This window comes from Lissotriton vulgaris, chromosome 3_1 (genome assembly GCF_964263255.1).
Source record: "Lissotriton vulgaris chromosome 3_1, aLisVul1.2, whole genome shotgun sequence".
In the NCBI taxonomy this organism is placed as follows: domain Eukaryota; kingdom Metazoa; phylum Chordata; class Amphibia; order Caudata; family Salamandridae; genus Lissotriton; species Lissotriton vulgaris.
Window position 1 is genome coordinate 792,498,191 of NC_141689.1, and position 14,819 is coordinate 792,513,009.

Below are 14,819 nucleotides of genomic sequence, written 5' to 3' on the forward strand. Positions count from 1 at the left end.
CAGAATGACCAGAATTTGTGCCAGATTTGAAGCCTGTTTCCCCAGTGCCAAGCTCGGTAGTTCCAGCCATACGACACATCTCCGCATCGTTCAGGGGCTCTCCGCATTGTTAAGGGGCGACCACATTTTAAACCAGCACAAGCGCGTGTGCATTGCACTGCAGCAGGGAGAGGGGAGAGAGGAGGGGGCCTGCGCGATTCCCTTGCAGGAGCGAGCAGCAAGGTGCGTTAATTGATAACATATGGCCCTGCTGCTCACTTCCTCAAGGAATCACCAAACGTGCACGCGTTGCCATTGAAAGCAATGCAACTCGTGCACTTTTTTGGCCTCAAAACCGACTCGATGACTAAAGGTCTTTTTCCTATGCAGCGCATGCGGGCTGCGTAGGCGAGACCTAAAAAGGAAGTGAAAATAATCCTTATGAACAATGACCATGGCTCTTCTGTCTCGCTCACCGCCCTTGGATTAACTACTATATGTGAAGCCCAGAGTTGTCCAGTTATACTCTCATAAGTTATGATTGTTCTTCTCCCAGCACGCTTTGTATTCTTTAAATGTGATGTTGTGTGATACCCCCTCTGTCACTGTCCCTTGCATACATTCTCAAATTACGTTGGTTTTACTCCCTTTCCTATTTACGACACTCCAAATTATGAAGCGCTCTGATGCCCATCTGGGTCTTGTTCCCGTTATATACAAAACTTTATAAATAAATAAATGAAATCATGCATTAAACTAGGATCAAGGGAGTAGGGTGCAGTGTTTTATGGGAGGGAATGGATTCTGGAGGCATCCTTGTGCCCCGTGATCTTTGTTTCTATCATCCTGATGCCAGAGCTATGAGAAATCTACACTCCATAATGCTCTTAAGTTAACCCCTTCGAGGCTGATGACGAGCTGGGCTCGTCATGGTGTAGCCTCCTCAAACACTGATGACGAGCCCAGCTCGTCATGAACAATGGGTTTTTTAAAAAGTCAGCATATCAGCAGAATAAGAGCTGCGCGCATGTGGTTAAAGAGGTTGACATCAGGAGATGGCACTTGCTTTGGACTGAAACACTGCTCAACGTTCAGCTGCGAACTTGTTGGCCACTGCACAGCAACATGCAGTGAGTAGTTAGCTGAAGCCAATTGAGATGAGCCAGGCTCTGAAAACATCAGCGAATTAGGTCTGGGGAGCCAGAGGACATACTAAATGGTTTACCATGCTTAAAGTGGGTTATTAGCTGGAGCATCCATCACAAGAAAGAGTTTAGAGGTACGGGCTGTACTTATATGGTTTCTGGTATACTGAAATCTGTAGTCTCAAGATATGCCTATTAGCGTGACGACTGCCTTTCTACACAGGTGAGTTTTGTTATGAGATAATGGTATTTTCTTCTTTTTTTTATTATAACCAACTTTATTGCAAGTTTTGCTTCAAAACATTCATTGTCACATACAGATGAAACTGTACATATGGTGATAAAGCAGGACATGGTCCATCACAGTGGCGAAAAACAATTGCTTACCCTGACAGTCATTTTATTTCATTTCAAAACTTTATTCGATTCATAAAATGGATCATAAAAGTACTGAACATACAAACCATCGTACCCTGACAGTCCATAGGAGCATCAGTTCATGCTTATGGGGGCACCCACGAGCAATATAAATAGGCTTCTCCTGTTGCACACATCAATCTACCAAACAGCACCCCCAAACTCCCCCTCCCGGCACCAACACTGGTTCATGGAGGGTGGCCATTGTCTCCATGTATGCGCTACCTCTCTCTTCGGAACCAAGCAGTCCACCCTAAGGAAAATTCGTTCAGGCTGTGGATCCCCTAGTTCTTCCAACAAATCCAGCACCACATTACAGGAGATCAAGTTCAAACGGCATACAAGAACCGCAGAGAGCTCTCGGCCCACCCCATTTAGGGGCACAATGCTGTACAGTCCCCTGCTACGTGGAAAAAAGTCTGCCGCCGTAGTGTGCATCGCATGCAAACAACCTGGGCGTTGAAAAGTATTTTCTTTTAACTAAAACCAAACACTGGGGTGCTTGACCTTTGAGTTCTAAGCTTGTTGCCCCTCGCACTACCTCCCTGACATGCTTAGGACTGCTTGCCCTTACTACCCTGAGCGTCCACTGTGGGTAGGGTTGTACTTGGCTCCGTTTGCACAGCTATAGTAGGAATGATACCAATGGTAATTGACTCAGACCACCACTTTGGGGCCCTGTATCTTACATCTGACAGATGTCTCTACAAACAAGACAAGAATTGGATGAATGTTTTTTTATGACTGAGCAGGTTAGTTGAACATAATGCATTAGCCGGGTCGGTGGCTTACTGGACTAATGCTTCTACTGTCGGGGCCTGTCTTTGGCCTCATGGTCACAGGTTCAAATCTCTGCGGGTCCACTCAGCCTTGTATCTTTCTGAGGTCGATTTAAATGAGTATCATTGACTGGATAACAAGAAACATCTATTACTCGGCGCTAGGATACCCTTCTGGGTGAGCGTGCGTTTTACAAATACACATGTTATTAAGGTATTCAAGAGCTTTGAATAAAAATGATGGTTGAGAAACGGGGTAGAAACAGAAGGTGTTAGGGAGTTGGTAAGGGCTGTTATTGAAGCAGAGAAGATATGAGGAGAGCACCCAGTGGAAAGGTAATGATTGAACAGGAAATTGGACAAGATTTTACCATTGAGGACTGAAAGATTTAGAAGATGCATAAGATGAGTTGACTTATGAATATGTTGATAATTTTTTCCTTGATTTAAACAATGGGAGCGATGGTCCTGGGTTGAGGACAGCAGCTTTTAACGTGAATGTTTGTGTGTGAAAAGCTAGTTAAATGCTGGCTATGTGGAGGGCTAATGGTGTGTCTGTTGTCAATCCAAATGTCTGAAGTGACTTTAAAAGGGGGCTTGTTACAGATGAATATGGCATTCCATCAGCAGGAACACGCAGGGATCTAGCTAGTTATTTGCCTTTCTGGGTTAGTATTTGCTGGATAACTAGGATTTATTGGGAAATCACGAATATCCATGTGCAGTGTGAAAGAGGTGTGGACTGTATATGTGCATGGTGTGATGTGGCATATCTCTAGTGTCCGTGGAGGGCAGTGGCCCATACTGAGGATCTAGAGTGTATTGATAGTGGAAGGGTGACATGGCTGTGGAGGAATTTAGGCCTGAGGATTAGGTCAGTGTTTGGGGAGTCACTGGGGAGATAAGTACATGTGCTGACAACAGATAGTGATGTTTGGTTTTAAGACCTTGATCATTCAGTTGGAAAATAGTGCGTGGGTGGAGGGAACCTGGGGTGGTTAAAGATGGAGCACAAAGGTCTATATGGGGCATTGAACACTCAAGAGTAACAGTTCCTCGGGGTACTGGGATTATGATCACAGATCTCAGTCTTTGAGCTCGGGAGAGCTGGAGCACAACCATTGAGAGGTGCACAGTGCTCAGGGGTGTAGTGATATTGGTGATGCAGCAGGTCACAAGCTTTAGAGGTGTGTATGAGCCAATCTCTATGCGGCATGAGTTTCTTACTGATCGCATTGATGGGAAGTATTGGGTCAGTAGTTTAACTGCAAGTACATTGTGTCTTAATGTCCCTCTTTAATGTGTTACCAGGAGAGGTCATTGAGGATCAGTATAAAAAATAGCCCATACATAGGATGTGGTGCCTGTTGAACCTCACTAGTGTTGGCCTATAAATAGCAAGTGTGCGAGAGCTCACCAGGGATTCCTGAAATGCCTGGATCAAAATGGGCCCATATAGTCCTCCCTAGGGTACAGTATCTGTTGAACTGCACTATAGCGCTGGCCTATAAATTGCCATTGTGTGAAAGCTCACCAGGACCTCCTGAAATGTTTAGAGAATGGTGGTTAGGTTGTTAAGAGGTTGGAATGATTGTAACTGCGAAGGCGCAGAAGAGGCAACAATGTGGGCCAAAGAACCTTCAGCCGGGGCAATGGGTATGAAGCAGGGTTCCAATCTGCATTTTCCTTTTGGCATGGTGCAGTTGGCAGTGGGGGAGAGCGAACTAGGGATCTAGTTGTTTTCACCCGTGTTAAACCTTGCACATAGTTTACTACTCTGAAGTGCGGGCCCATAAGTAGCTGGTGGTATTGGGACTTCCAGTTCTCATCCTACAAATATTTAGTCCTTTCTTTTTCACTCATTCACCCCCACGCTTGCAACCATAGCCTATCAGGGAGCTACATTGGTGGAAGGCTGTGCATACCTATTGTCATTGCCTGCCTGCTTCATGTTGAGAGTAGATTGTGTATGTGTTTTTTTTTTTTACCCATCCATATATGTGTGGTTGTTATGAGCATAATGAGCTATTGGTAATAAACGAGACGTCTAGACCCGGAATAAATGAAACTTTTAATACAAAATCGATCCTGGAAAAGTTGTGTTTTTAGTATAGCCTATTTTTTTCTCCACAAATCGGCAGAGTAAGCTATGGAAGAATTCTCCAGTTTGATCCAAGTGCTGCTTTTTAACGTCTAGGGAAATTAAATGTTTGCATAAGCATGACATCAGTGGTGAGCTAGTAGATCTGCGGTTTCATACCTGGAGTTTGAATTTAAGGCAAGGCTGTGTTGTGAGTTTTGCCAATATATCTTAGGGTGAGCAGATGCTGAGAACTGGTAAAACTGGTTGTTTCTATATTTTTTGTTGGGTGTGTGCCGTTCACCTGCAAATTCCACTTGACAGTGTGTGTGTATGGCGTATATTTTCATCGTCGAATTTCAGTCAATAAATAATTACATTTTACTTTCTCTCCTTCGTGTATAGAATTGTCATACTTGATTACATTATTAAATATCCTCATTCACAGTTTACGCTTATATCCTTTGCTCTACTGTTGACAACATTTGTAGGCCTGTTTCCCCGAGTGCTGGTGCCAAAAACCACTTCTTGAAGATGTTGAAGTGGGAGTTTTTTGCAGGGTGCTTCATGTGTGCACATACGTGGTTCTCTGCCCATAACTTCAGTGTACCCCATATCTCCTCCGCATCACCCCTTTATTCAAATCAGTGGGACTGGAAACTGCTTCTTTCTCCATCAGTAATTCTGCACCATGGGGCACTCGTCTTTTTTTCGCCATATATGTTTCTCTTCAACAAATACTGCCCGCAATACTCAGGGATTTAACCATACATTTCCACGGGTAGTTAGCTGTAGTTGACATTCATATTGCATGTTCTGCCGGGAAAATAGGTATCCAAGGCAAACCAGTACTCTGCAAGCTGCAATCTCTGAACAACTCCTTGTTGCTAAAACAATAATACCCGATTCGTCAGGAGATGTTGAAGAGGAAAATTCTAAAGGTAGTAATTTGGCTTGCAAATGGTGTGTGGCATCATTCAACCTCCGACGCGGACAGTATCCGAAGTATTTCTCCGCTACTCTCTGGAGGTCCTTTTTTCAGACCAATTACAGCTCTCAGTAAATCCTCTCGAATGTGACAACACTGGGTTTCTTGGCTGTTGGCTAGTTTATAGACCACATGGGTAACTATATTGACTGTACTGAATGAAGTGCGAGTCTAGGGTGTAAATGTACTCATTTAGGACGTCACTCCTATATCCCCATGTCTGCTCATGCTAAACTATCGAAGGTTGTCTCTTGCTTATACAGAGGATAGGGGGACAGCCAAGCTTATATAAACTGAAACTGTACCACAACTAACACAGCCAGTTTGGGCTTCCATCCTGTAACGACAAAGCACTGACGATTACATGTTATATGTTGTAAAAAACAACAGAAAATGTATCGAAATAAAAAAAAGTTACGTCTAGCCTTTAAGTTCTTCTCGAATAATTATGCCTATTATTGTAAGGCAGAAATATTAGTAGAATTGTTCTCTCTTTTACCCAATTCCTCAGTATCCTCTTTCTGGAGAGAAGTAATGAGCTGAATGTATAAGCATCGCTGGTGTGCCTCATCAAGCATTTTTATAAACCTCATGACCATTTCGATTTTTTTATTTGATTTGCGGGGACTTACTACAACAGGGTACACTTTCACTGGCCCTAAAGGAGATCATGCAACGACACAGCTGAGGTCTGAAGCTAGGTAACTGACGTTGGACCTCCTGGGCACAGAAATTATTTTCCAAGTGCACAATATATTGGAAAGGAGAGCTCCCTAAACTACACTCGTAGACTCTGGCACTGACATTGGGTTCCAAACCTCTACAGGAGGGGGGCGATCCTGAGACTGGCCTGAAAGATTCTCAGTGTTGACTATTGGGATCTAGCTAAATCCAAGCAACTGATAGTCTTGTGTGGCTCACCTCTACAGAGGACTTGCTACCTTCTGCTGGATGTCATGCTTGTTAACTGGCTATAATTAGAGGTGCGAAGTCAAGGACTTTATTCTGACAGGTATACACATTCAGCATGGACGAATAGACAGTGCTGGCCCCTTGGAAGAGAGACAAAGACTTTCATCTGCTGGTCATGGAATAAATCACTAGTTACTCTGAGGCATTGGCCCAATGCCCATTGGTGCCTGTCAATAGTTGAGTCTCTGAAGGAGTTAGTACAGACTGTAAACTTCCCTAAGGAGATCCTCTCTGATCAGCTAGCTCTATTCATAAGCACTGATTCACAGCAGCTGGAACTTTGGTAGAGTGACCCAGAGCTTTAATTGGTCCCTCTCTAAAGGAAGGCTAGGAACCCTTTAGGAGACTCAGTGGACATAGTGGCAGGAAAATCTACCCGACAACTTGTTGGTCTACTGAGAGGCCTCACAGATGTCACGGAGTCTCATTACAGGTAGAATCCAGTTTCATAGGGGATGACAGGCCCTCTACTATTTATTTGAGACACAGGGGAAAATGAGCATGAGGCTAACTTGTATCCACTTCCCCGTCTCCTTAACATAAGGGAACCTCTGCAGGAGTTCATGCTTTTAACCATTGAAGCATGGAGGAATAAAGTTTAGAGTATTTTACCACAGACGTAGCAAAGTGCCCATCCTAGCCTGTGTCAGATTATACCATAAAGATGATCAAACCTTGTGGACCGCTCCAAAAAGGGCTTTTGTGTTTCTACTTTTCCTTGAAAAATTCCTTCTTTTGGCACCATTTATTCAAAATCATATGGGAAAATGTTGACACCTTTCCAGGATGGATCTGTGCAGCTACCAAGAGCAAAATATTTCTTCCCAGGGTTTTTAATGTAGAACAGCCTTCTTATTTGAGGAGTTTATGGATTCCTAATGGTCTTCCTCAAAGGGAAACTCACATTGCTCCACTCAGACCTCCTCCAGGAGATTTCTGTCATGGTGTTCAGGGTACATTTTTGAAAAATGTAGTGTATCAGGCGGTTTTATAGGGAGGATTTCCATACTGCGCCCTGTTTATTTCTGAAGGGCAGCCATTCGCCTGGTGCCTTAGTAGTCTAGTGCTATCTATAACTGATCCTCACTCAGCATCACGGTGGTGGGAGATCATAAGCTTGGTGGAATACTCTGCAGGCCCTCAATTGGCTAATTTAGCTCCAAGGGACAAGATAAAGGGCATTCAACTCTGGCAGAGCATGACTGTTCTCGGAGTCTTGATAGGTTTATCTAGTGCGTGTTAGCTTGAAAGGAGTAAGTGTGTCAAGGCCTCTGCAGTGCACGCTAGCAATGGATGTCATCACCACATCTTTGGCGCCTCACGACATTACTATGCCTGAAACCCCAGTGTCCGGAGGACCACACACCTGCTCTGCCAGATGGGAGCCCGCAGCTCCCTGTAATGCTGGTAATGCCCGGACCCAGCTCAGAGTTTTTAGAAGGCAGACTCCTGCAAAGGTGCCGAGCAGAACTTCCCTCGGCATCCTCTGTGCCTGGAATGGGCTCCGAGTGCTCGCTGTGGAGGCTGTTAGTAGATGTGGGGGCCATTGAGGAGTTTTAAATGCATGAAAGCAATTGGAATATTAGAAAATGATTTACTGATCAATTATATACAGTCCAATCCCATAGACCTCAAAGCCCCATGAAAAAGTTGTCCCAATAGCCCCAGCAGGTCAGGGGACGATAATGTTGCAGGATTTCATTAGTGCCTTTGAAAATCTCTAGATGTATAGGCAATTTAGGACAAATTGTGCTGTAAAATGCACCATTTAAACTTCTTTTTTTTCCCCTTCAAAAGTTTCACTAACTGGAAAACGTGCTCTTAGAAGAAGCCTGGGATTTTTAGATAGGGCTTTGAGAATTGTACATACCCCCAAGTCCTTTGAAGGAACTCTTGTGATGAAATATTGCTGCACCTATCCACTTCTTTTACCTCCCTTGTGATGAGGGGTTGGATGCCATGAAATCTGATGTTCATGAAGCCTGGCTTTGTTCGTTTTTTTTTAGGTCTCGTGGCGTTTACAGCGCGAAGCGCTGTCTCGCCAGAGACCTAGTGTCAGCGACTCAGCTTTCCAGGAGACCTGGCCGCCCGCATCTCCTCTCCAAGAAAGCGATTTGAACGGGCTGCGTGCACGAGAACGCGCGCTCCATTGAACAGGCCACAATTCCCTTGCAATGCGCGCTTACAGACACAGTGCACTTTGAACGTCATCGTTTTTTTTTCTTCTCTTTACCACTTTGTTTCCTTTACTTTCAGTTTTGTTCTTAGTGACTCATTCACGCACATGCACATGAACATGCGCTTCATTAAGCAGGCTACAATTTGGTTTTGCTTACTTTTGTATCGCTGGGTTGTAATAGCAGCGTCTGCTTAAAATCAAGTGGCGCCTTGCTGGCGGTAGTAAATGTCAATATTTATGAGTTTTGAAGGTGCTGTGATGTGGCAGTTTAACACCGTGTGAGGGTATGCTTTGTGTACATGGTGGGACAGCTGCCTCTGTGGCTTTGTAAGGTTTGCGCAGCAGCATTGTAATAGCGTTTTTTTTTTGTACAGCGTGTCAGGCAATTATTTTATTTCGTACTGCGTGCCAGTCGGCCATGGGCATGATTGTTGTAAATGCTTCATATTGACGTGCTTTGATATTTACGTCTTAAAGTGAATGCTAAAAATGTACGGCTTTTTACAATGCTAATACGTCAGTTAAGTAATAGCGTTTTTTTGGGGGGTACAGAGTGTCAGGCGATTATTTTATTTCGTACTGCGTGCGAGGCGGGCAAGGGCATGATTGTTGTAAATGCTCCACATTTACGTGCTTTAATATTCACAACGTAGCGGTTTTTTTTTTCGTACAGCGTGTCAGGCGATTATTTTATGTAAAATGCTCCACATTCACGTGCTTTAATATTTACGGCTTAGCGTTTTTTTTTTGTACAGCCTGTCAGGCAGAGAATAGAGACACGAGCAGGGAACAGAGGTGCAAGCAAGCACAACCAATAAAAGGGTGGGGCAGGACAGCAAACGCAACCAACGGGGGGGCCCGACACTGGCAGAAACAACGAGGGAGGGGCAGGACAGCAAGCATAACCAACCAGGAGACCTCTTTGCATGCACATTTGTATACCTGGTGCCACGTGTCTTACCCTTTTAAAATGGTCTTTTTGGAGCTTCAAGCATCTATTCTGGTAAATGCTAATTCAGTGCTTTTCAGAATACTAAAATCGGTCAGTGGCAAATGCTAAAAATTAACGTGCATTTGTATACCTGCCACGATGTGTTTTGCCTTTTTAAAATTGGCTTTTTCGCGGTTTAAGCATTTATTTGGGCTTTTTTGCGCTTTAAGCATCCATTTTGGCTGGCTCCCTCTTACTAGAATACACTGACAAAAAAATGCCAAAAGCTCTAACTTAAATGCTGCAAGACCTATTGCATTGCAAATGCTTGTTTATAACAGTCACAGAAACAACTGAAAGGCTCATCACTGTGCTATCTGGCTCCCTCGTTTTCCTGACTGGGAGGATAAGGTTGCCTTCCCTTAGACTGGCTATTAGTCATCCCGAGGACAGCACTGCAAAGCTGCAGTAAATATAGGACTATTGGTCTGCTCAGATGTTTCCAATAGCAAGCTCCACACTAGGTCTTGCAGAAATTCTAATTACGCCAGTGAAATTATATTATTCTGCTTTTTACAAGATTGATGAAATTTCTCGAAATCACGAAATACCCCACTTTTTGTGTAATTTACTTTTTTTTTTTTTTACTAGAGGAAACCTCTTTGAATAGAAAATAGTTTGCAAGGAGGAATTTTCTTACTCTAATCATTCTCCTGCCAGTATCTCACAGGACTTTAACACAGCGTACACACTCAGATAGGAAAATAAATGAACTACTGGCAAACCTAATTTCGCTACAAAAGTATCATTTTTGTGAAAGGTTTTCAGGACATTTCCAAGTTTTACTCTACACACAAAAGTAAATGAGGGAACCTCTTATTTCTTCTGCGGTACCAATACTTTTGGAAATCTATTACCTTTCTAAACAGTGACAGAGGCGTAATGCATGTTTTATCCCTTCAAATTTTTCAACCTAACTGAATCTTTCACATCACATCTTCCAAATATTTCTCTTCCTTTAATTTTTGGACGAATTGTACGTTAGAACCGGTATATTGTATTCATGCATCCTTCCTGCCCTATTTATGTCCAGTATCGCATGGAATTTTCCAAACCTAAGACAGGTTGCATCCTCCCCTGGCCTTTTCCCTCCCGGAATCTGGACATTTATCCATACGTGTGCCTTCTTCCCAACTCAGACCTTGATATGATGTTCTGTGATCTGAGTCGCAGAAACTCTGGGGCATATTATCAAGGGGGGTTATCTCCGCTTTTTTGGCTTTAAAAGCCAAGAAAGCGGAGATATAATTATCTCCCTATTACCTAGCTGTCGCTAACACCAGTTAGCGACAGCTAGTAGGAGATAGTGACCATCTTGGGCCCCGCTTTGCATGTCAGTGAAATTTATCACTAATGACATGCAAAGTGGGCGTGCCAAGATGTTAGCGACTGGAAACAGTCGCTAACATCGCTATCTCCTATTACCAACTTTTGGAGATATTCGCGCTAAGCCAACATAGCGATAATTATCGCTAGTTGTTGGTAATATGCCCCTATGTTCCTTGTAAACCATTTGAGGTGAAACATCATTGTAGAGGAAAACCTGGATAGATTACCTACATATACAATCTAACTTGATTTTTTTCTTCCATTTTAAATCATGTGAAGGTTAAAATGAATTCTGAAAATGCTTTGGTGCAGGTGCTCCTCCTACCATGATGTTTCCAGAAGGAAACACAGATGGCCTTCACTCACCTACTTTCACCAGTAATCTTCTAAATAAATGGTCCATCATAGAAACAACTCGGAGGGCACTGGGATGGTGGTCCAAGGCCAGTAGTTCTGCACCATGCAGAGCCTTCGGCAATATTTTACTTTTAAAGGCTAATAAAAAGAAAGGTAGTACATAGTCTTGGGCACCCATGATTACATTTTGCTACACTGCCCTCGATTACCTTAGACTGAACAGTTTAAGGAGCTGGAGAAAGTAAAGTCTAGATATTTATGTGAGCACACCATTTTCTGCAAACTGACAGGAGACCATTTCCTATATTTTTTGCCAAAATACGACTTTGTGTTAGCAATGCTTACTGTAAGCAGATTATCAAGATTAATACAGTACTCGTGAAGAGCCACCAACTTCCATTGCAGAAGGATTGGCGTGGGAGCCACTGTGACTAGGTATTCTGATTGTAGAAGACATGGCACAATGGCTTCTCCTATTCAGGAAGAAAATTAATCCCTTTCATTTAATGTAGTTGGCAGATCATCCAAGTGCAACCCAAACAGGGCTGGCACCAACACACAGCCCTGGTTTAATCCATAGTGCACTGGAATCTATGTGGTAAATCAGACTGTGAAACTTTGAAAGCCACCCGTACCTGGGCCCAATTATATGTATGCAAAGCAGAACGAATTGAAATGAGGTCTGGAGGGTTGTCAGATCAGTATATTATTTCCAGAATTGCTTTATGTCCACTAGATCAGGTACTCCAGTTAAGCTCTAGAGAAGGGACAGCAACAGATACTTTATCATTGTTTCATTCGGTGTCACATGAGCATGAAAAACGAGCAAACTAAATGCACAAAACGTTCCTACCAAATTCATCATCAATATAAATATCAAGGTTTAGTTCTTTTTTTATTGTACGTTGTATATAACATGGTCAGGTGCAAGTTGCCCAGTAGCATCTTTGAATGTATTTGGGACTAAAACCAATGAACGCACAAGCGTGCGACTATTTTCTCGAGCAATAATCATTTAAGTATGTCAAACCGTCAGCTTATTGTCTTGAAAAGATGGCCTTGAAGCAATGTGAAATCCTCTCCGTGCCATTCGGCCACCACAATCAATCTTGAAACCAAGATTCTTCACAGACCCTTTCACTTCAGACAGTGCCTTGTTTGCTTTTTACCACACATGAATGGCCAGGCTTTCACGAAGGTCACAATGGGTCTACTTTCCAGGGCGTCATGCTGAAAGTCGTGGTTGACGTTCCCTGAGAGGCAAGTGACATTCTTTAGAGAAGAAAGCTCGTACATATTCAATGACCTCGGTGTACGTGTGTGCCTGAGGGTGAGGTGTGCCGAACATGGAATATGATCACGAGCTTGTGCAGCATTACTTTGTTCGTTATTGTTTCTTACTCGGGGCTGTTCTAATGTTTGTGCACTGGTGAAACACAGCCTATCCCTTAGTAACAATCTATGCACCTTTCAGCATCAAACCTTTGACACGCTTTCCCCCGCAGACCGAAGACCTGTGTTTGTAGGTTTTTCTGATGCGACTAGAAAAGGCTAACCTATTGAACACTGCAGTATTACATGAGTGGGTCATATCACATCTCCAGAGGCTTCGCTCATTTTATTTATTTATTCAAGACAGGCTACAAATAATTTATTTTACAAGGTGCAAATAAAAACATTGCCCTTAATAAGCTCTTAACCAACTAGTTGTAGAACATCTGAACGGCAAAATAGCAAAATGTAACTACTTCCAGTCAGATCATGAAAGTAAAGCTGTTTCAAATATATTTATAAAATCCTTCATATTTGTGTTTGGGCAAATTTTTCAGTGACCCATTACTGCTCTGCAAGGGATTATTTCCCAAGAAATACTGTAGGCTTGTCTTGGAATAGTTTTAGCAAAATGGATAAAGCTTCATGTTTTCCTGAACACCAAGGTATTTTAATCATTTTAAGGTCTCGCCTGCGCTGCATAGGAGGAGACCTTTAGAAATCGATTCCGTTTTTCAGGCAAAATGTGCATGCATTGCATTGCTTTGAATGGCAACGCGTGCAAGTTTGGCGATTCCCTTGTGGGAGCGAGCTTTGAAACCATCTGTTTGTAATTAACAAATGGTTCCTGCTCGCTCCCGCAAGGGAAACGGGCGCAGGCCCCCTCCTCTCTCCCCTTCCCCTGCTGCCTCCTTTTCTCCTTGTCAAATTCGTTTTTTTACTCTCGGCGTGAGGTGCACGCGCTTGTTTAATACGATGTTATGTCGGGTTGTGATTCGGGATAAACCAACTCTGCGCGCGTGTCAGAATCACACATTAATGCTATTACATTGCAGCATCGATGATTTATTGATCGGGAGAGCGGCTCCCATGAAACACCTCGGCCGCTGTGCAAGCCCCCACTGTAAACAAAGCTACATTCCAAGCAATGAAGCTGCCAAAGGTGAACGTTAAATGTCATCAAATAACGCAGGCCCACAATTTAAGAGGCCTGTTGATCCCATCTTAAGGAGAGTGACGGCTGGTGTATACATCTCTGACTGAGGCAATCAGCACTACAGACACATGGGCGACTGAGCCCTGATTAATGATCCTAGAAGGCGCTATGTCCTCCACACCGAAGCCTGCGTGCAGTCACTAGTTGCAGGACTCAAGGTGCATCGTGCAATAATGAGCGGTCTCTTCAGGGCAATTATTCTTACTGTGATGACTGCTTCTTTGACACTTCGCCATCAAGTTGATTTCTAATCTCAGATACCTGGCAGGAAAACCGGGGCTCCTACCCTTAGTTCTGATAAAGGTACTAATGCACATATAAATACTAATGTTGCTTTCAGTGGACAGTAATAAAAACTTTGCTGAGGAAAAAAAAGTAATAACTCACATGAAATAACCAAAGCAACTAGAGCACCACAACACAGGATTGGCTGTTGGAGCATCTAACTGTGACAGACCACTGCTTGTGCAAAGTGTCTTAAGAGAAGTTGTACATAAAAGCTAGGCTTCCCTCTGGCCTGGTCTATAGAAAGAACTGCAGCTGTCCTACCCGCACAGGAGTACTGGGCGAAGAGGACTCAACTGCCAGATGCGAGTCTGTGGGGTCCCACCACGATCAGGGGTCTTCGGTGGACTTCACATGGAAAGCCCAAATTAATGGGGTGGGCCACAGGCTTCTGGCAATTTTTTTTTTGTATTGCAATGGTTTTTGCAAAACTTTGCTTGGGAATATGCCAGGCCCTCATCAATCTAAAAAACGAAACCATTTGATCTGGGCAAACAAAAAAAATAGCACACGTTCCCGTAGTGCTCCTGGCACTGAAGGGAACTATTTTGGTGTGTATGTGTTCCTTGTAGTAGTAGTAGTAGTAGTAAAGTCAACCAATGGCTGAAGGACGTTGATATATTGCCCCTTAATTAGTAACGGCTGCTACCAAACGGGGGTTTGGGAACAGGGATGTGTGGAGGGAATAAAAAAACAAGCATTGGCATAGCTAATAGGTCTGGCCTTTGGAACCTTATAAGTATTTAGTTATGCAGCATAATATCCTTGGTGCAACAACATCAACTGTTGCATGGCTAAACACTTATATGGTCCCAAAGGCGAGACCTATT

The 14,819-nt window shown here is 43.4% G+C and overlaps 1 protein-coding gene across 6 annotated transcripts in view; it reads left to right on the plus strand.

Annotated features, from left to right (window-relative positions):
* Positions 1 to 14,819, plus strand: part of GRAMD2B (GRAM domain containing 2B) — a 463,109-nt gene that overhangs the window by 272,588 nt on the left and 175,702 nt on the right. The window lies entirely within an intron of this gene.